The 24,015-nt window shown below is 40.5% G+C and overlaps 1 long non-coding RNA gene across 1 annotated transcript; it reads right to left on the reverse strand.

Annotated features, from left to right (window-relative positions):
* Window positions 1–920: 920 nt before the first annotated feature.
* On the reverse strand, window positions 921–22,392 carry LOC129705679 (uncharacterized). Its single transcript, XR_008724941.1, has 6 exons — window positions 22,070–22,392; window positions 21,817–21,862; window positions 21,404–21,514; window positions 14,483–15,289; window positions 6,611–6,682; window positions 921–993 (listed from the first exon to the last, which is right to left on the reverse strand). It is a non-coding gene; the product is annotated as an uncharacterized LOC129705679 (long non-coding RNA).
* Window positions 22,393–24,015: the final 1,623 nt, after the last annotated feature.

Here is a 24,015-nt window from a genome sequence, read left to right on the forward strand (position 1 = left end):
AATATTATAAGGGCCCATCTGACCTCCCAAGAGCCTCTTATTCCATCAGTTAAGAGGCCTGTGAAACATCCTTTACAAATCTAATAGGCTACAGAAACGTGTAATTTTATATTTGCTTCATGATAGGATGCAAGTCATAATCATCTACAAAAAACTCAAGCTCAGTGCTCAGTGTGACATTTCTCCAGCACTTGTCCCAATCTTTCTTGCAGAAAGGTTGCACCTAACTTCCATATAAAATTCCTGCTGGAGAGGAGTTAATCTACATGATACATTGGATACAGTTCAATCCCTATGACGTCTCCACTCCAAAACCATTGCCAACCCAACTTCTTATAGCTGCAATATTCAGAGGATGCTTGCATGTGTGCACATTTGGAGACTGAGCTCCAAGTGATTGTTGACTCATTCATGGAAGTGCATGAAAGAGTAGACCTTATGCTTCATGTCTGCAAAACAAATGATATGATCTGCATTTCGAGTGGACAGAGTATAATTAGAGTTTCAGTGCTAGGCTTGTTGGCTTGGCTGATGTAGGTTTGGTTGTCCTGTGAGTAGATGTAGAAGATCTTGTGCCGAGAACATTGCCCATACCTCTCCAGTGCTCTGCACTGCTTGTTGTAAGCACGTTCTGTCAGACATTTGCAGGTGAACAAGGATCACAGCTGCCCAGTAGACCATGAGCCAATATCCCAATCTATTCCCATTGCCACAACACCAATCTCCAAAACAAAGATCCACACTGAGACCCCAGAAACCACAAATTGCCTCCCATTACTTGAAGACATTGATGTACTGTTTAAAGACAGCCATTTATGATGGGATTTACCATTATTTTCAGTGCCCCATCATTGCCATTGTCTATTAGGATAAAAGAGTGTTTGCAGGTCAAGACGTCACAACTGTCACAAAGCTCATGGTTTACCTTATCAGTCATCCTGAAAACCACGGAGCCGAAGAGGAAGCAAGTCATCCTTGGTCGTGAGCGATTGCCTAAGAAACAGAACAAACTTATGACACAGATACCAATATTCCCTCTTTCAATTTTTTTCCTACTTTTCATCTTTGTTCCTTTAAGTCATCAAAATTGGCTGAAAAACTAGTTCCATGGGCTGCAGCAATTGGCCGCTGTCTAGTCCAAGTGTTCGTTCTATAATTTACCCAAGATGGGGTTCTGATTTTGGATGATCAACCATGATCATATTGAATGACGGTGCTGGCTCGAAGGGCCAAATGGCCTACTCCTGCACCTATTTTCTATGTTTCTATGGTGAACAGCAGAAGGTCGTTTGGCCGTAGGGAAGGTGAAATAATAGATTTGTCCTCTCAACTTTCTCAGTGGAAAATAATAAAAGATCCACAATGAGGAAGACTGTAGTTCATTGTACATTTCCCTCATTCATGAACACCCTAATGCAGTGTATCTGCATTCTAAATTACTTAATTCAAAATTAGGTGAAAAAATACACGTCTGCTATTTTCCTGCTCAATATAATTTATAAACAGATCATGTAAAGCAATTTCTTCCCTAAGTTTTCAGATAAAATTACTTTAAAACTAAATCTATATAAATCATGCAAAACTCACACAACAATATTACTGCAATACACATGCAATATTCTCTCTCATTTTAGTGCTAATGTTTTTAATACTAAGTGAGGAAATAACCTTAAATGTATTGTTACTGACACTTTAGGCACGACTTTAAGGTAAACAAACTTTATCTGAAGATGTTATGTATACACATTTCTTTCACAGCATACTAATACAAATTATTCAATTTAAAACTATGAAATTATTCCTTCAAAACATTTAATCTCAACCTTTTTAAGCAATTCATTCTAAAATTCCAGGAGCAGAATTTTCAAAGCACACAATTTATTGTAGGTTTCATGTTATATTCAGGTGAGGATCACAATAACGGGTTTGTGGCATTAATTTCCTTAGTACCATTTATTTAACTTGAAAATATCATCTTCATCAGATAACAGACATTTGTTTCACCTAAAAAAGAAACAATTCGAATGCCTAGTCTCTCCATAGCTTTCCTAAATAGATTCTCTTTTCTGACCTAGAAAAAAAAGTTCAATTGGTAACAAGCTAAGAAAAAAATTAAAAGAGTATTCACAGAACAGCGAGAATATCTGAGTTTTATGATAGATCTTTCCACTACCTTTTTTTTTTAAACCATTTATCATCGCCGATGTAAAAATAAATCACTTGGTGGGTATTAGCAAAAGAATATAGTTTAAGTGCCTTTATGGGGTTAAAATGAATAACAATCTTGTCATAAACTACAATTTGCTCATGGATTTACAAAGGTAATTACATTAGGTTATGCAAAATTGGTTGTTTTAAGAATTGAAAGTCCATTTATTTACAACATCTATCAGTAAATTAAGACAAATGGATTTAAATAGAAAAAGCCAGCTCAATTCAATTGTATCTTCCATCCCTTCTTATAGACATTTGACCAAAACATAAAAATACATTCTCAATTAACTTATTCTATTAATTCTAGATCACAACCTTTCCTACTTTCTTTGTTTCTTTTCAGAAAAGGTACAATGCTATTTCACATCACTTGGAATAAATACTTCGGAATGGCATTTCCATGAAGAACATAGTACAAAAAAAACGATATGCTTGTGCCCTAGCAAGCAATCAACAAATATTACAGTCAATTGCTCTCACCTGCCTTCATTACATAGGTGTTTCTCACTAAATCACTTGTTTGAAATGTAGAAAAATACCCCCCAAAACGTATTTATTCCCAGTCTTTATAAATGATCAGCCAAATGGTTAAGTCGAACTACTTCATCATTTCTTATACAACTTAAGAGCAATTATGAATTACTATCAATGTTATTGCTGATTGTCCCAGATATTATTTATTTGGGATTCTCTTTCAAATTACGTCAGTTATTGCATTCAATTTGGTTAAAGATGGATTGTGGCAAGTACTATCTGGGAAGGGAAGAATTCTGGTCTAATTTTTATTGTGGTCTCTTCCTTCAGTCTTGCACTACCTCAACCCCACCCTGCATCCCCCAACTCCCTTGCCTACGTCAGTATCTGACGTCCAGAATCAATGTTGCAAGACCTTGTCATTTAGGTACCGTCACTCTAACACTTCTTACCTGCAAGAATGTTACTAATATGCATCTTTTAAGTAATGTTCTGGCTATTTTTAGATACTTTTATTTCTTTTTCACCTAGATCGTTCACGACTTACGGCAATCTACCATTCTGTTTGGAACTTGTGTGTGGTACTCAATCATCATTTGTAATATATCGTAACATCATGGTAATATATCCTCGGTGAATAGCTAGTTCATTGAATCTTGTAAAGAGTTAATTCTTTTTTATTTTAAGGGAAAAATGACAAATATGTTTTTCGACATAAACAGCATAGATATTATTGGGTACTGATAGCAATTGGAGTTATATTAAAGATTCGCTACTCCACCCAAAATAAGAGTTGTGGAAACCTATAAAGCAAAACAGTTACTTTACAGGATCTACAAATTTTAACGTTTATATTTGCAGCTCAGAAAGCAAATTTACTCCACATTTCAATGCTCTGGCATAAATCGTATACTCCCTTGACCTTTCTTAAAGTCTATCATATTTGTTTTCATTACTAATCACTCAATTGTGCTTTTTATAACAAGAAAGGGAAATGTTTAGTTGTGGAGCTGTAGGATTCTTTAAAAAATATATATTTTATTAGAAGTAAGTACAATACAGTGGTACGTTTTTACAGGTGCCTAATATATGTTAACAGAATACATTCTCTGTACAACTTCATTTTTTATTTTTTAAAGAGAGAAATAAGAAAAAATAAGGGGGGAGATAGTAAAGAATAAGGAAACGTGTAGTGTGTGTAGATAAAAAAGGAAAAGAGCTGTAGGATTCTATTCCTCAAAATATGATTTACCTTTTTCAACTGTGCATAGTGGTTAGATTGCAAAACTATCTCTCTATCATAATTTCTGTTCATCCAAGCATCCAAAAGTAGTTAACATACAGGCTCATTCCGTAAAATACCAGTTACTGTCAGAGAAAATGTTTTTTGAAGTAAACGTGTCATTAGTTTTAAAGTTATAAAATCTTTTAAAATGTATCCTAGAGCAGTATTGTAAGTAACACAAAGTGCCGGATAACTCAGTGGGTCAAGCAACATCTCTGGAGAAAATGGATAGGTGACGTTTCGGGTCGGGACCCATCTTTAGACCAGACCAAAAACGCCACCTATCCATATTCTCGAGAGATGTTGCCCAACTCGCTGAGTTACTCCAGCACTTTGTGTCTTTTTTTGTAAATCAGCATCTGCATATTCTTGTGTCTACAATGTGTCAGTTGGTGTCTGCAGGACATTTAGAATAGAAACGACACAAAATAATCTGTATCATATATCTGTTCTTACCTGATTCCTTCCAAGGAACATTTTGATTCTAATGTTGTCACAATTTCTGTGTTTAGTTTAGTTTAGTTTAGTTTAGAGGTACACTGTGGAAATCAGCCTTTCGGCCCACTGAGTCTATACCAGCCATCGATCACCCATTCACACTAGTTCTATGATATCCCAGTTTTTCATTCACTCACTAAACATTAGGGGGAATTTTTTTACAGAGGGCAATTAACCGGCAAACTCACATGTCCTTAGGATGTGAGTGGAAACACATGTGTAAAGACCACTCAGATATCACCTGCTCCACTGTGCCGCACAGTCTGTGCAAGTATGACGTTTATTCTCTATGTTAATATAAGTCTTAACCTTATCTGACCAAATTTCAGAAGCAGGATATATATGAACATATACTGCATGGAGATAAAAAATAAATATAGTAGCTAATAGGAAAGAAAAACAATTTTTAAAGATAATTTTAACTTTAAAACTTCAGAGCTAAACAAAATGACTTCCAGAAACCTTTACTTGGTTTTTAGAAGATGAATTCCAAAATTTCAGTTCGAGCCTCTTTTCAACTAAAATGCATGGAAAATTATAATGTTTGACATAATGACACAAGAGAGCTGTATTTATTTTAAGCCTGGTTGATTTGAACATGAATTCCTGAGATTGTTTCATTAATCTGTCTTCAGAGGGGCATTTCTACAATTGTTCATAACTTTATGAAGAATTAGTTTCAATTGATACAATTGCTGAATTATTTTGCACATAGAAATGTGTCATGATCATGACCTGGCAAATAATATTGTATAAACCTGAAAAATGTCTGAAGAAGGGTCTCGAACCGAAACATCAGCTATATCTTTTCTCCAGCGAAGCCGTCTGACCCGCTGTTTCTCCAGCATTTGGTGTCAATTTTACGTATAAACCAGTGTTGGATTATAGATTCTTGCAATGATCTTGGGTTCATTGAGCATTAAATATACTGCACCACTATTGTCAACAAACTGTTGGTCTGATTCATTGGGTACAAACGTGCAAAATATTATTATAAAGTTTTATGGTCCAATGTGTGCAAAAGTCCTAAAATAGCATAAGGTATTATAAAACATTAACCTTAAATGTGGAGCTACTTCACCAAGAAAGCCGAAACTAGACAGTTATGCCATAATCTTCATCATATATGAAATGTCTCTAAAGTCTGTTATTTTTATTATTTGATCAACCAACAGAGAATATAATCATTTTCCCATGGTGATTTATTGATTACACGGAGTAAAAAGGAATAATTTAGTGAACATACTATACGTCAAACTAATTAAACAAACTTAAATGTCTGCAAAGGTTTGACCCATATTATGTTTCTTACGACATTGGATTTTGTCATTGGATTCTGTGAAATTATAATTTCTTCAGTACAAGTTTCTTCAATTTTAAAAATATAATGTTTTCAACACTAATTCGCTTCCAGATATCCTGACTTTTTAAATATGTGTACACCATCTGTAGGTTAAATAATAAAACAGAACATTGCAAAGATAGCCTGTGTGCCTGCAGAGATAATACTAGGTTATAAAGTTATTGTTTACAGGGGCGTAGCACAAATGAAACATGGAAAATTCTTCAGAACTTAAAAATCTTCCAGTATAATGTTGGCTACACATTTATTTCTGAGAAGAAAGATGATTTAATTACTCTGATAGATTGCAAGTTTTTCTGTGATTAATATATTTTTAAAAATCAAGTTATTTTCTAGTGGATCACTAAAGTTTAAGTTCTACCAATAATATGAGCTTGAATATTGAAAATAACCATGTTGCGGAGACAGTATAAATTCATTAATTTAAAAAACACAAGTTTAATCTGGGGTGTTTAGACGTTGTAAATATGATACATGTACAGTAAGAAAATGAAATTATGTTATGAGAACATATTTGTTGTGTAGAAAAAAAGTAATTCTAATAATAACTGCTAGATTGTCCAAATGGTGCATTTTTAAATATTGAAGGCCTAAAATCCAAGCCTTTTTAGTTAACATAGTTCCACCAACTACATTAATGTTCTGGAGGATCGGTCCGCATTTGCTGCTTATGCACACTATGCACACCAAGAGACCCGTTTACAATAGCACTGAATATAATATTAACATTCTTTCAATTTAGAATTCCTTCCCCCTATCATCCACTCTCATCTCACCTCTCCGAACCACTTGTTTACCTCAGATCACATGGTTGACATTTCAGTTCTGAAATATAAGCCCCGAATCACCTGAAAGAAAATGGAGGTTAATTTTAATGTTGCTTTTGCTGTAGTTTTGAATAAGAACCCATGAGATGTGGCCTAAACTGCAGTAAAGATCTAAAAGTACATAACTGGAGTTAGTAATGCATACAAGATTACTAACCAGATTAAAAACTAAAGTGCATATAGAAAATGTAATGATAATATTCCAAATCTTAAGAATACTAATGATCTAAATAAATAAAACGTTAAAATAAAATAGAGATGGCAGAGCAAGTGAACTGTTGTTTCAGTAACTGTGTGAGATTGTGGAGAGTGGTAAGGTTTGTGCAACAACATACCCAGACTGTAACTGCAACCTGGGGATATTTGGCTTAGAACCGATGTGCTGGATTCCGAGCTTCAGATACTGTGATACACCGAGATACTGTGTTCCATAAGTAAGTCACTGATTCTCAGGTTAAATACTATAGATCTGATTCGTGGTCAGGATAGATTGAGTTCAAATTGGCCACATATATAGATAGATATATATATATACAAAAATTTGTGTTAAAGGAGCTTCACCTCTTAACTTATCCTGCTAGTGCTAGTGCTTCACAACTCAATTGACCCGGGTTCAATTTTGACCTCGTGGAGTTTGCACTTCTCTGTGTGGGTTTCCAGAAAGGCAGCTCTGGCTTTTTCCCACATCACAAAGAATTGCTGTCTAGTTGGGGTAATCGGTTAATCCAAACTATGCCTCATGTAGTTGAATGAATAGGAAAATCAGGCTTAATGGGTGTGTGAGGGAGAATAGGTTGCAGGAAAACAAGCGGTGAAATAGAATTGATGGGATTACTCTGAGAACCAACATAGACTTGATGGGCCCAATGGCTTCCTATGCTGTGTGAAAATATTAGAGCGTGGCTGAAAAAAAAGCACTGGAGAGATGATGAGCAAACCACGTAAAAATCGTTATTGGACAGAAGGACATTCAAGCAAGAAAAATAAAAGGCAATGTGGCATCTATGGAAGACAATATAATTACTGGCCAGGGTACTATCCCTGGCAGCATGAGAGTGGGTGATGTAGATGAGGATAAGAAATTCTAAATAGAAAGGACATCAAAATTATTCAGTGAAATTGGCAAATGCCTTTTCTAGAATAAACATTCCTACTATATATGGTTCAAAGTAAATATATATTTATTATTAGATACAAACCTACATTAGTACCTTTGTTTGCAATTACTTCAATCTACATACAGTTACAACACATCCTCGTGATGCCCTTCTGAAATGTGCTATAAACTGGTTGTTTTGTGCATTGAAATGCTAAGACGTAAGTCCATTACTTCTTACGTAATATCTTCATAATTGGTGTGGAAGTTGCAAGTTTGTAAACTAGATAATTTTAGCTTGAGATGGGCATGCAAGGAATAAAACATTTTACTTTCATATTACTCTGCCTTTTCTGTATTACTTAAATCACTTCCTTGATATGGTTTTCAGTTATTTTCCCCTTTTTAGAATCAAATCATCAAAACATTACAAGTCGTGTTTAGGAAGGAACTGGTTTAAATCGAAGCAGATGCTGGTTTAAACCGAAAATAGACACAAAAAGCTGGAGTAACTCAGCGGGTCAGACAGCATCTCTGGAGAAAAGGAATAGGTAACGTTTCGGGTCGAGACCCTTCTTCAGACTGATTCTGTTACCTATTCCTTTTCTCCAGAGATGCTGTCAGACCCGCTGAGATATTCCAGCTTCTTGCATCTATTGTAATTCTTGTATCTATGCTTACTGTAAGTTAAAACTGCCGAGGACACCAGGATCTATATTGGTTCAGTCAGAAGTCAGAATCTGTACTGGTTAGCTTTGTTATGGGGAAGTGGAAGGACGACAAACTCGTTTAATCGTTTTAAATGGGTGCTAATTGGTCCGATAGAGGATGGCGTGTCACATAAAACATCACTGTACAGTGAAGGTACACAAAAAAGCTGGGGAAACTCAGCAGGTGCAGCAGCATCTATGGAACGAAGGAGATAGGCAACGTTTCGGCACGAAACGTTGCCTATCTCCTTCGCTCCATAGATGCTGCTGCACCTGCTGAGTTTCCCCAGCTTTTTTGTGTACCTTCGATTTTCCAGCATCTGCAGTTCCTTCTTAAACACTGTACAGTGAAGGTTGTTGTAACCTCAAACATACAGCTAATCTGTCAGCAGTCATCTTCACTATAAACTTCCACTAGGTCTCACAAAAATAACCCACATACATAGTTTTGCTTTATTGCCCTCATCCAAACTCACCATTTGTTAGTCCCTGTGTACATTCAAAACCTCCTACCCTGGTACTTACTGAAGGACTATTTACTCAACCTTTAATGTCTCATTCAAGTAACATTCTTGAACTTCAACAAAGGCTTCACAGCAAGATAGGCAATATCGATTTTCAGCATTAAATAATGTACTATTTAGACATCATTTAAATTAGAAATAGATAGAACGATACCCCTTATACACGTGCTGTCCGATTTTCCAGTCTTATACTAAAAGAACAGAATTGGTCTCTTTAAGTCTAATAGCACTTCACTTTTTTTTAATTCCCCTATTCAACTCCCCAAGTAATTAAAATGGAACTTGTCTCACTACAACGCTCCCTGTACCATACACTCACGATGTACATACACGGACCTCTTAAGGTGTCAAATTTTGCACGGTGCAAGCCGCCTCTATTATTGCTATAATCTACAGCAACCCTCGAAGCTTCAGGGCTCGTGTAGTGAGTAGCAGGCATCGTCTCGATCTTTGCTTTCGCTGAACCGTGCCAGCCTAACCATCTCTTTATTTTAACAGTAAGGCCGCTTTGGGAGACGATCTAACCCAATGAAGCGAAGCTTTACAATTACAAATGAGTTTTTTTTTAAAATAAAAGAGATACGGCTGAACTACGACGGGAATTGTACAGCCGAGCAGTGCACATTGCCGCGAACAGTGGCATGCACTCCTTGGGTCATCATTTATTGGAAAAGTTTCGAACTTTTGCACCATTTCCTTATGTATTTTGGCTTTCCCCTTTATCTTGATTAAGCAATGAACTAAAACTGCAAACACTGCCGGAGTTTGCTATATCGCTACGTTTTGAATGTGGGCTTTTTACAGCCATTTTGTCCGACTCGTTCACACACACACACACAGCTCGTCAACGGCAGACTGTGAATGAACTGTTTATTGACGCTATTTGGGAACAACTGATGTTCCTGCGAAAGAGAGAAAAAAAAGAAACTTTTTGTTCCCTCTTGTTTAAAAAGTCCGTTCTCCTTTCTGGCGGCGCCTGGCTGATTTGTTGACCATTGGCTTATCTGTGCCACCTTGAGGGATGGGGAAGTTCTGGGCAGGGTAGCTGAGAGATTGGGGGGGGGGGGGGGGGGGGGGGGTTCGTGTGTGAGCTGCTGGGAAGTTAGGGTGCCCGGCGAGCTGCTGAGACGGGCTGCAGACGGCTGGCGAGCGGAGGCTGGGGCTGGTCTCCCGTAGAGTAGCGGCGGCGGCGGCGGCGGCGCCCGTAGTTGCCAGCCACAGCGTCCCCTCTCCACCCCCCCATCCTCACACACGCCCAGAACATCCTCGATGACAGCGTCTCCCGCAAATGCTTTTTGGGGTAAGGGCTTCCTGGCTACATAGTTACATACAGCAAGCCCAGACCGCAAAAAGATTCGAGAGAGACAAGGTCCACTGGCGGCGGCGGCGTCGGCGTCGGCGGGGGGATCCGGTTGTTTCAGCAGAGAGAGAGATAGAGGGGGGAAGGCTGAGACACTCCACGATGTGTTCCAGGAGGCGCAGATGCTGAGACTGACTGCTCGCTGTGTTCAGGTGGAGAGGCGATCGCTGGCGTTGGACTCGGGGAGGGGTCCGCTCCTCGCTGTCTGTGGGTCTAGCACATCCATCGCCATCCTGACCATCCAGGTTTTCCCTCATTGCTTCACCCCACAGACACGGCGTGGAGCAAGCTCTATATGTTTCAGCACACACACACACGCACTCACACACAGAAAGAGAGGGCAGGAGATGGAGCGAGGGACCAAGGTAGATGTGTCTATATGTGTATACGGAAGGAGAGAGCCGAGATGGTGGAGAGATTGACTTCCATCCTAGCGAGGATCACGATCTTTTCCAAGTGGAGTCTGTACCGCAGACCGGTGGCGCTGCGTAAAAGAAGTACTTGCGCCCTGACCAGTAAATAAATAGAGACTGGCGCGCAAGCTCATTGGTATCCACCGAATCGTCATCATCCAATCTGGAAAGAGCTCATTTCAAGGGCCCCCCTTTCAAAACAAGACACACTCCCAATTAAACAGGTCTCCGCGGCGGACATCAATCCCCCGGCCATTGGCGAAGAAGCAAGGATCGCCTCCCTTCGCACGACGCCTGGTCACCAAAAACCAGCAGCGAGGCAGCGGGGCCGTGAACTGGAGCTGGAGGGTGAGCAACCGCACACAGTGTGGTGTCACTGTTTATATACATGAGCTCACATTCGCCAAGAACCCGGGTGAAAGTCCCAAACAACGGGCCGGGGGGCGGGGAGCGTGGGGGGGTTGGGGAATGCAGATGCTGGTTTACACCGAAGTCAGACACAAAACGCTGGAGTAACTCAGCGGGACAGGCAGCATCTCAAGGAATGGGTGACGTTTCGGGTCGAGGCCCTTCTTCAGACGTAAGGGGGTTTGCAGGACGTGCAACGTGGGCTTCGGGGAAAGCCAGAAAGAGCGGGTGAAGTTTTAATGATAAGTAATAACTCTTTTCTGCGGCGCGGTGGTCTTTGTCTGATCATACGACGTTCCAGGCTGAGCTACACGTAAAGACGGCGCAGTTTCAAAAGGCTGTACTTCTCTCCAAACAAAGAAAAAACCCCACTGTTTTTAAACATCACCTGCACCAGGAAGACGTCTTTTTGTCAAGGGTTGCAGAGGAATATCGTAGTTGACTTTGATGTGCCCCAAAGCTTATATTATCATACTTAATTTAAAAAATAAGGAGGACTCTTGAGGTCACCATTCAGGTGACTACTGACTATGATGAGTCCACACATAATGCAAGCACCAAAGAAAAATGACTAAGAACAATGATTTGGAATAGTCTTGATCCAGCTTACCTTAATGCTCCTCGTTCAGCCTTGGGTTTAGCACGTTAGAGCGTCGGCAGAAATTGTAAACTAAAAATGTTTTCCCCCCCACAGAAAGTATATAAGTTATTATACTGTGTGGGAGGGTCACGATCTCAGTAATTATGTATTCTGGGACCAGCCTCCTCCAATTGTTGAAGATAATAAAAGGAACCCGAACGGATCGCCCCGACGCGCAGCGGTCTTGTTTGGCAAAGTTCTGATTGGGAGTCTTTCATTTAGGGAACGTATCAAGAAAGTCACGATTTTCCTCAGTTCCGAGTGAACTGTGACTGCAGCCATGACGCATCCACGCAGATTACTCACTTAACAGTCACGACTTTGAAACCATGCTGTTCCTTCATCGGAGTGGAGAATTCACATCGCCACTCTGAATTATTTAATATACTAATAACAATGAGCCGAGGTTCTGAATTACACCAAGAAAGAAGCAACGAAGCGCTGGAAAGGCACCTCCAGACCGTGACACTGAGAAGGAGACGATGCGCTTGGTTATTTATTTCTATCTGGCAAACTAGTAAAACACGTATATACAGCACCCTCGGTAACAGAGCATATACAGCCACGGATTGTTGAACGTTGGCGCTGGCTGGCTTGTTATACGTTGCTCACTATGACCATGTAAACGCCGCGGGTCTGTAACATAAGGTGGGTGTTGGTGCAAATTAGTCAGCGTGTGTTTATTTACGGAATGATACTGCTGTCTGCAAATGTAGATTACATGCGCGTCCTTTTTACCTTGTATGTTTCTGGATGACGACTAGCACATTTGCTTCGATGATGCGTATTTGTCTCACTATCCTCCTATCTGCAGTAGATTCCATTATATGTGTCTGCTGCCTAGCATTGAATCTGTCGCGAACATTCCATAAATATACCCGTAACATTATTAATTTTGATTTGAGTTTTACTGCTGAGTAAGATACACATCCTCGCATATATCAATGGCTTCAATGTGTTTACTTGATGCTTACGTGGACAAGCAGATCTTCGCCCATCTGGCTCAAGATTCATGCAGTCAAAATACTTATTTTGCATTTCGAACCAAATCAATTTATGCTTATGTTTGAACTCTACGTGCTCCAAATATCTTCATATTGTCGTGGTGGTAGGGAGAGAGAGAGAGAGAGGGGGGGGGGGGGGTTGGGGGGAGGGAGGGAGAGAGATAAAGATAGAGAGAGGGGGGGGGGGGGGGGGAGAGCGAGATAGATGGATGGATAGAAGGATAGAGGGATAGACAGATAGAGGGATAGAGATAGAGATAGAGGGATAGGGATAGATAGATAGAGGGATAGATAGAGGGATAGATAGAGGGATAGATAGAGGGATAGATAGAGGGATAGATAGAGGGATAGATAGAGGGATAGATAGAGGGATAGATAGAGGGATAGATGGATAGATAGATAGATAGATAGATAGATAGATAGATAGATAGATAGATAGATAGATAGATAGATAGATAGATAGATAGATAGATAGAGAGAGAGAGAGAGAGATTTTCGACTAGTTAGCAGTGACCACAATCTGGCTGATTGGAAGACCGATGTCAATTTGTGTTTGTCGATATTTCCAATCCCTACCCTATATGTGGTTTAATATATGGTAGTAATGCATCCCAACCTTGTTGCCAGCAGCATCGTCGAGTGCACTGGGTCAGATTAGTGTCGGCCGTGGCAGCGCTTGGATATGTAGTTCAGTCCATACAGCTTCTCAAGAACAACGTCGTCAAAATAGTGATTCCACCCACTTAGTTTATCGGCATATGACTAAGAACAACAAAGTGAGAGGAGAAGTGTGATGCACGGTGGAACGAGCCATAGTGGGACAAAAATAAAGGATGACGCGAGAGATGGGAGCTAAATAAAGCACCCTATAGACTCCTCTCCTGTAAACCACCACACGGTAGTGGGTTCAAAGGTATAGGCGGGAAGAAAAGACAAATGTACACATGTACAAAATCCACATTGAAAATGGAATTGGATGGGAAACGCGCAAAGGACCGGTGTTAAAATACAAAGATTTTGCAAAAACTCCAGGAAAACGATGCTTGGTGCATCTTAGGAAAAAGTTTTTACAACAGTTAGAATGTAAACGCTCTAGAATAACGCCCCTCCCCATATACTGCTACACACTCTGCCAACACGACCACCTATCGAGTATAATCTGAGATTCCAGGTCGGAGTAATACTATAATAGATAATTAATAGCGGTATTGGTATTTGAAATCTTAAAACATGCGAGTTTATAATTCTGCCACTTCAAACCGTCCATACACTATGTATTGTACAGGAGACCTATTTGCTGCTCTCGTTGCTCTCCACATTCAGCTTTCTCGGAAACTGCTTGCAACCAGGAGTGATAACAAACTATTACACTCATTGTGGCTTGTCTTTGGAACAGATCTAGTCCGCTCCGTTCAGCTGCAGAAAATACACGAGACTGAACAGCGCCGACGGAGAACGCGACCCGACCGCGATTGATTCACAAATATAACGTTCGGGAGATTCTCTATCTACCTACCATGTAGGATGTGCAGACGCTAAAAGGTATGCATGCAGTCTACTTCTGAATACGCTTGTGAACAACGTTTCTCCTCAGGTAAAGAAAACATTATTTTTTTCCTAATGCAGAATAAAGCTTGAAATAACGGTGCATGCAACTCTTACTTACCGTCGCTTAAGGTTGATCTGCTGAGAGGGGGAAAAAAGGGTTCCAATAATTAATTTCTTGATTGAGTTGCATTTATAGCAGCCGCATTCAGGCACTCCTCCACCCGCGCTCTCTTTTTATACAAGTGAATCCCTCCGTCTATTTCTGGAGTGCGATCAAACCCCGCTGCTATTTTTAGCATGTGGTCTCAAAAAAAACTACTCACAGAGGCATTTTGCTGGAACGTGACGTACAAACCATTAAGTGAACATTGAGATTTTTTTCCCCTACCATCTCTGCACCACTTGCATCTGACCGCTTTAGTTACATCATTGCAGAGATTTTAAACCCAACGCCTTTTTTTTTTAACACTCCCGTTATTATTGCACATCTCACCCGAGCTGTGTATCTGCGTACATATGAGGTCCTCCCTGCAAGTAGTTTTATATTTATATATATTTATCAACCCGCTTGCAGCAAGTTCCTTACGTGCAACACTGCAAGCGCACTGCAATGCATGTTCCTTGGAAGTACTTGTGGAAAAACAACATTAAAACACACACACACACACACACACACCAGAGCATTATAACACGCCAGCCAATATTGTGCGTGCTTTTTTTTAATACCTTTATTTATTGCTATAGAGGTGTCGGGATAAAAGGGAGATAATTGCCCTTTATAGCGTCCATTTGAAGCTAGAAATGTCAAGAACGAGAGCGATTAAAGCTGCTCTATGTGGCTTGTGCTCAGATGGTTGAGTTTTTCCTCTCTTTTGGCCGCGTCAGTCTTCTCCCATTGACGTCACGTTTATAGTCTCTTCAGGGGCTGGAGATGATCAGAAAAAAGACTATTCTTTTGGAGAATACAGATTCCCAGCGCTAAAACATTTGCATTAAGCTCACAGTTAAGACAAAAACGGTCACAATAACTTGGCCTGGGTGGAAAGAGGGGTGCGCTTTGATTGATTGTGTGTCGCCAGTAGGAATGGTTTAACTTGCAATTATTTTCTGGGAACAGATAGATACCTGCCCATATAAACACCCCATCACCAGCTGCACCTTTCCTCTTGTATTTGGGCATCGGAGTGGAGACAGATATTGATAAAGTAGGGATTAATTCTCTCTATTTGTCAGGCAAACAGCACCGTCTCCTGCAGTGACGCAAATAACTGAAGCTCTGCCTCTGCCTCTCTATTCTCTGCGCCCACGCACTTCGCTTAGTCTCCCACGGAATCAGCTCACAGAGCTTTGCAGGGAGAAAACCCTGAATTAAAATTGCATTTGAAATAAAAATGTTCAATGCCCTCCTAGAATGCCCTCTCTATGTAGTTGCCAACATTTCTTTTTTTTTAAATCAAGGAAAGAGTACTGTTCTTCACAGTCAGACAGGCGACATTAATGTGAAAAACTAGTCTTCTTCTTCACGTCAGCCACCTTCTATATTTTGTAGTTTATAGGTTCAGGTTCATTCTTATATTTGTATTTTGTATTTTTATAAGGGTAAAAGACAATCTTCATCACGTAACGTGTTATTTTTCAAGCCCTTTACCTCTATGTTCACAGAAGAAGCAAATGCAAGCCATAAAGATACAACACAATGAAGTGTTTTCTAAACACTGAACACATTCCCCTCTAATATGACAACAGGCAGCCCAACAGAAGTATTTACCACCTCTATAATGTTAGATACATGATCACGTCCACCTTCAAAGCACTTGTATGATATACAACCATCAATAAACAGTCCAGAATAACCTGATTGAACGCTAAGACTCTTTAAGCCAATGTTAGGTCCATGCTCTGAAATGAGACGCTGTCGACTGCAGAGATTTACTAAATGGCCCCGACATATGAGTTTAGACACATCCACGCAGTGTATTTCTGATGTTCAATTTTCAAAATGATTTTGTGGTACATTCAAAGAAAATGCAAAGACACAAAAGACCTTTAATGAGTAATTGATCATTCGCTTGCATCGACAGCAGTTGCAAAATCACATTTGACAACATTAAATAAAGTTCCTCACGGACGCTGTCGTCCAAACACTACTGTACGAACAGCGAGCATGTACCCAGCAAATACATGTAGTTACAATGTTTTTCTTTCCCCCTGAAACACTGAAAACCAACGATAAGCAGAAGCATGTATATTAATATGTATTATGTTGCGAGTGTGTGGTTTAGAAAGCCCACTGTGCACAGGTGTACAGCACATATACAGCAAGTCTTCCTGCTTCAACGTGTGGGGAAATCCAAAGTGCTTTCTCTATTTAGACAGACTATCGCAGCTTTACGGGTGTCTTTGGTTCTTCCATTCTGTTTTTATAATTACGAACTTTGCAGTACACAGATAAGGCACGTACGAAGTCGTGGAGGCGATTACAATACTCATGTAAAGGATGGATTATTGCACGCAGCGGCGAAGGAAGCCCGGAGCACATCAAAACACATACTTTTACTGGAGAGGAAGGCTAAAATACTAGTATATTATTTTTGTCTATTATGTGATGGTCATCAAAACTATTATGTTGCGCTTAGTTGTTTCAAATCCTGTCACTAGTAAACTGTTATAACTCGGGAATAGAAGTACGCGCACTCAGTAGTGTTATTGTCAATGATATGACAACGTGATCCACTGCGAATTATTACATTTCTGAGAGTTTCCAAAAACAGTGAAATGTCTATATATTGAACTGTTTACGCGCACATTGGAAACACGAAAGATGGGATCTCGTAGTCTACACTGGGTGGGACTTCGAAAATGCTTGATACAACCGTGGTAGCTGATCGTGGTGCTGAAGTCCAGCATTTCTGGGAGATGAACTCGCCAAATCACAAGAATACCATAGATCGTTAAATGTGGAACTGTTAGTTTAATTTGTTGATCGCAATATTATTTTTTGGAAGCTCATTTATTGTACCAAGGATACAATAAATATCACTCCACGCAGTTCCAAAGTGCCTCCACCAGAACCGTGAAGCAGCGAAGACCATATAACACATCCTACAAGTGTTGGATGTTTGAACTAACCAACTATTCCTATCTTCTGCTCTTGCCCCATGCCTATTTCGGCCAGTTTTCCCCAAATATGTATCTATTCCCCTTCTGAATGTTACAATCAGATCGTTCATCTCTATCTTTTCATTCAAGCCAGAACACAGCAAATATCTAAAATATCTCATTTCTGCCCCTCTCCACGTTGGAGGTACCCTCTTCTTATTTACTCTGTTAGGACCCCTTGTCACTTTGAACAATAAAATATCCTGGCAGCTTGCTCTCAGAGGGGATTATTCGCAAAGGGGAACAGCCCCATAATCGTTCCACTGTCCATATTAATTAAGTCTCCCCTTTCTGCTAAAATCTCCCTTGGTGTCTTTTGACTCTTTCAGAATGTGGAAATTAGGGATATTAGTGCATTCAGAAGGAACTTAGTCTGAAAGTGTAGGACGTGCAGAGGCAGAGGTCCTCTTTTAAACAGTGTCTGGATATGTACTCGAAAAGATCTGCATGGCTATGAAATTAAGGCTAGAATTGTGATATATTGGGTAGACCCCCCCCCCCCCCCCCCCTTCCCTAAGCATATTGGCCTCCAACTGTACTTTAACATTTCTTCAACTATTTCTATGAATCAGATAGTTATCATGGCGTCATCGGCCACTGTCAAAGATGACCACATGTTGTTCAAGTACCTACTCTCCTGTACACTCTTTAAAATTGTACTATTCATCTAATTTATCCTTATCTTTTCTTCCTACAAAATTCATGTGGTATTTTAAAGCAATTTTCTACAGATCGTTTTTATTAGAATCAGATTATTATCCAGAGCGATTTGTGTTCAATGAAAGGCCAATGAATCACAATTTTATCTCTCCAGCTGATTATGAGTTGAGCTTTCACTGACACTAAGGCTGCCAACTTCCTCTAGATAGCATTGTTCATCTTGCTTCACCTTTTCCTCAGCTGAGATGCTCATTCGTGGTCTTATTGTCTCTGGAATTAATAATTCCCAAACTCTCCTAGATGGCCTTTTCCTTCCCACTCTTCATCTGAAACGCACCTATTCACAACTTCATCCATCTGTTTGTTAATCTACACGTGTTCCTAGTCCAATAATGCATCTGTTTTACAATTCTCATCTTTGTATTTAAATTCCTCCATAACTTCAACTCTACCACTCTGCAATCTCCAATCCATAAAGAATTCAAGATCATTCTGCTCTGGCAATTCTGAGATCTTCCATATCTCTATTTTAAGTATATTATCAGTGGTGTATTTCACTGCCTTAGCCCTCGGCTCTGGAATTTCTTATCTAATACATGCCACCTTCTTGTTCGTTAATGTGCTTTTTAAAACGTGTCTCTCTTGCAAAGCTTTTGTTAATCCGTCTGGGAGAATTTCTCTTGCAACTTGATGTCATTTTTGTTGATAACACCAGTGTTATAGGATTGTAACGTTGAATATGTTAAATAACTGGACCTGTTGTGTAGGGAGGAAGTGCAGATACTGGTTTAAACCAAAGACAGACACAAAAAGCTGGAGCAACGCAGCAGGTCAGGCAGCATCTCTGGAGTAAAGGAATAGGCGATGTTCCGGGTCAAGACCCTTCTTCAGACCTCTGTCTGAAGGGTCTCGACCGGAAATGTCACCTATTCCTTTTCTCTAGAGAAACTGCCTAACCCACTGCCTTACTCCAGCTAAATACACCTGTTGTTATTTGCACGATATTGGCATTTTTGCTTGAGTGCATCATAGAATAAGTTCCGATCTTAACATTTGTCAAAAGATGACTGTGATTTGTAAGCTTCTGTTACTGTCTCAATTAAGTTTGAATGCCCTTTCAATAAAGGAAACAACTTTTAAAATCTAAATCCCTTTGTGTCTCTTTCTGTTGTAGTTAGTACAGGTTCTCAGACCCCTTTAGTCACATCCACCCTTACAAGTAATGCATATCCCTTGAGATCTTCTTGTGTAGATCTACCTCTGGACTGAAAGGAAGAAGAGATACATATTACAAGTATAGAACATAATTTCATACACCATGGATAGAGGTCTTCGAGAGAATAGACTGCCTATAAATGGTGTTTATATAGGCAGTTTACTGATCTTATTATTTCTTATGGCTGAGGGATATGCGAAATTGGTGCAGGAGTTGAAGCAGGCAGAGACAAGCCATGATCAAACTGAATGGCAGAACACACTTCAGGGGCCTGGTGTCCCACTCCTGCTATTTTAAGGGTTCTCTCCTTTCCTTGTGGGTATCAATGCTTTTGATCAAAAATAAAATTGAATGATAGCACAAGAACCCAAATGCAAATCTGTCATTCTTCTTTTGCTGCTGATGTTGGTATGCAGAGGGAACGACCCCCTGTGATTCTACCAGGCCAATAAAAAAATGAGCCTGCAGCTTTTTTTCTAGTAACTCTGAACAGGAGGAAAGGGGGCAGAACATCTTGATTCTAAAACTGGAGCACAAGATGCACCCATTGAATGCATATTAATTGGTGGAACAAGCTGTTTCTTTTTCTCAATAGATCCATTACATGGGCAAAGTTAAACTGGAGTTCACATTAGCTGTGTGCTGCTGCAGAAATGGTGGTTGTTGTCATTGGAACAGAGGTGGTTGCAAGAGAATCTGGTAGATGTAGATAAGGGGTATATACTGGGCAGACAGGGAGAAACTGTTCCAAAGGGTAAGGACGTCAGAAAATTGGGGTATAAAATGAGATTGATTCACTAAGGAACAAAAGGTGATGTGAGGCAAAATCCTTTCACACAATGTATCGTTAGGGTCTAGTGCACTGCTGGAGTGCCTAGAAATAAATTCAGTCGTGATCTTATAGAGGTGTATAAAAGGAATATCGAGAGGATTAGTTTGGGTAAATGCACAGAGTCTCTTGAATCGAGGACCAGGACCATTGGTTTAACGTGAAGGGGAAAAGATTTAATAGGAATCTGAGGGGTAACGTAAAGGGTGGTGGATGTCTGGAACAAACTGCCAGAGGAGATAGTTGAGGCTGGAACTATCCTAACGTTTAAGAAACAGTTAGACAGGTACATGGATAGGACAGGTTTGTAGGGCTATGGACCAAACGCAGGCAAGTGGGACTAGCGTAGTTGGGATATGTTGGCCAGTGTGAGCAAGTTGGGCTGAAGGGTCTGTTTCCACACTGTATCACTTTATGACTCTATAAGAGACCAGGATAAATATCTGAAAGGAAATCACTTGGAGTTCTGTGGGGAGAGGGAAGGGACGATGATTGGTGGTGAATCTCTGGAACTCTCTGCCACAGAGGGTAGTCGAGGCCAGTTCATTGGCTATATTTAAGAGGGAGTTAGATGTGGCCCTTGTGGCTAAGGGGATCAGGGGGTATGGAGAGAAGGCAGGTACGGGATACTGAGTTGGATGATCAGCCATGATCATATTGAATGGCGGTGCAGGCTCGAAGGGCCGAATGGCCTACTCCTGCACCTAATTTCTATGTTTCTATGATTGACTGGATTTCTCCTTCAAAGAGCGAATATGCACTGGATGATGTAAACGACCTCCTGTTCTGCAACACATATGTGATTTCAATTTTTTGTGACTGACTGTAATAAAAAAAAGTATTTAGTTCTGATTTCTGACAATCCTAACCAATGACATTTACTGCATTGCGTGAGTAAATGCTTCTGCACACATATTTGTACGTGTGGTTATCAAAAGTTGCCAATACGTAAACATTCTGATAACATTGGGGCTGTATTTAGAGCAGTGGCGTCGGTATATGGATACCTGCGTGAATATCCTTAAAAACACAAGGAGGTGTCAAGAAATCTCATCCATCAGTGAGTCACTAGGAGTGTGTGGTTCACTACCCACATTGAGCTCAGTCAGCATACATTTTTTGTTAAAGCTGTAAAGGACCAGAAAAACAAAACAAAATACTGATTCAAACAGTACCTGTAGGTGAAGAGTAATAACAACACATTTTATAATGTAGGAGTGGATGGTTGGTACTTTGGCTGTTACATCAAGTCCCCTCGTTTCGTCGGTTTTGGATCTCGTCTCCTCCTGTTATTAAATGAATATATTGCAAAGATCACCGTGAACTAATACATACCTGCACAATTTCGCCAAGTACGCGACGCAGCGATATGGTCATGACAGAGTACACTATGTATCTGTGGATGCGATCAAATGTCGTTTTAAATGTTATCAAACCCATAATGCTGTTTTGTAAATACCAAAACAATGAAATGCACGCATCAAACACATTACCATTAAACGTCGCCCTCCGGAGCACGCTTTTTATTGAAAAAAATACGAAACGCACACACACACACACACTCATGCACGATATTCTATACGCCTACCTTTCGGAGAATTTCTCCTATCCGGGCGACGCGAGTTCCCCATAACCTTTGAAATGCACAGAATGAAATCGTTTAAGTGCACAGCAGCAAATGCCTGCAATTCACGGGATAGTCTGCATGCTTAGTAGACAGACCCGTTTTGTGTCCGGTGCCAGATTCGACCGAGACGAAAACAGCAAAACAACCAGCAAATAGCACGGACATTACTATCTCGCTGTTCAAATATTCGCTCAACTGCAAAGCGGCATTTCACCTCTCTCCGTGTGTCTGTCTAGGCTGCATTTTTTTTCCTTTCCCCTCCGCGGCTAGCTTATACTTTCTATTTTGTGGGCGACAAACATGTTCGGGTAGCAGCCGGGTGTGATGGGTTGGATGTGTGGGGAGTTTTAGTATTTGACAGTAGCCAGACCCTGGCGGTGCTGCTCCGATCCTCCAGTGTCTTGTTGACCTGCATTGACGTCATTGCGTCACCAGGTCTCCCTTAGAAACACTGTGAGTTTCAAAAATAGAATCAAATTAATTCAACAGAAAAGAAAGACTGCACGGACCTTCAGCTGGCACCGGGTAGCAACCACTGGAATCTCTCGCCCTCCCTACCCATGTCAAAAAGCAGTTGAACACACACACGAGAACACATGCAATGATTTTTTTAATCCCCCCCCCCCCCTCTCCTCCCCTCCAATCCCCCCCAAAAAACATGTTTTCTCTCCCTGTCTAAAAATAGTCCCCGTGCACAGCGATTGCATGCAGCAGCTTTCTACATCACTGGCATTCCTTGCCCTTTAGGATACAGTGCTGCACGAAGAATATGAATGAACATCTGAAAAAAGACCATAAACGTGACGTGAGGGGGGAGGGGGAGGGGGGTATAGTGGAAATAGAGAAAGGGGGTCAATAATTCAGGGTTGTATTGCAACTGCTATTTTTCAGGGGAATATTCTATAAATATTTAAAAAATATCAATGGCAATTATAAGGATTTTTAAAAAAAATGCTGGACACGTGCCTCACGTGTGTATCTGGCAGCAGATCCGACTCATTCACAGAAACCCCGTGCAGCCGCCCATTAATGATTTGCGCAGACATACATTGGAGAAATGGAGTTCCATCTACCCCGCGCCCGCCCTCCCTCCCTCCGACTCAGCGCCGGAATTTTTTTTATCAATAGCCCCAGTCGAAGAAGAAACCACAGTGACTCGAGCGGCGTGAATGGAGTAGCCTGCGCCGTCCCAGGAGCCCCTGACCTGTAGTCACCCCGCGGTTTCCCGCGAACAGAGAGAGAAAGGGATGTGAAATAACGTGAAATAACCGCTCCACGGCGGGAGTGCAGAGCCCGGCTCTGTCTCATCAGTGCGACCTGATTGATCAATATAGTCCGAAGCAATAATCCGAAAACGCGGCAGACAATTTGCAAAGCAAAGTGCAGTGGAATTAGTGTGCTACCCCACTAAAAAAAAGGGGTTTCTCCCCGAAGTTAGCGTTAATGCCCATGTTTTGTTTATTTTGAGGTGGGTGGGGGGGGGGGTCGCTTGGGGCGGTGGGCAGAACTAATATCATTCTAAAATGGTGAATTTCTTGCAATCTGCTTCTAAAAATAATCCCGCAACCTTGTAGCTCCGCTCACGTGATCCAATATACCGTAAAGTTCTCAACGTCCAAACCTTATGCAGTAATATAAAGCTGATCGTAATCTTTGTCACAGGTGGCGTAGTGCTCGCTACCTCTGCAAACGGGGGACCGAAATAGCCACATGAAAGGGAGAAAGCATAATATATATAGTGTTGGAAAAAAAACATAATTCAAGATTTTTTTTTAAGTCATCCAGTGGATTGTGAAAAAAAGATTGTAAAACGCTCTACTTTCCCTCTTTGTGTCATCTGAAGCCATCATTACCACACGATGTTCGGAATGAATTTTGCAACAAGCCTTAATATAGATTTAGACGTCTTCACATGGCCTCTATTCACAATGTTCCCATCACCCCCCCCCCATTTCATTCCCATAACAGTAAAACATTTTTCCTAAATCTACCCAGCATTTATTAATGTTAATCATTGATTATGTTTCCATGATATTTCAAAGGCCAGGATAAACAATCCCCCAATACCAGATCAAATCCCATATGGACAGCTGGTAATTTCTGTTAAGATTATTACACTGTCTGGAAGTAGATTAATAAAGCACAGGTAGTCTCAATCAG

The sequence above is a fragment of the Leucoraja erinacea genome, chromosome 18, assembly GCF_028641065.1.
Source record: "Leucoraja erinacea ecotype New England chromosome 18, Leri_hhj_1, whole genome shotgun sequence".
Classification (NCBI taxonomy): Eukaryota; Metazoa; Chordata; class Chondrichthyes; order Rajiformes; family Rajidae; genus Leucoraja; species Leucoraja erinaceus.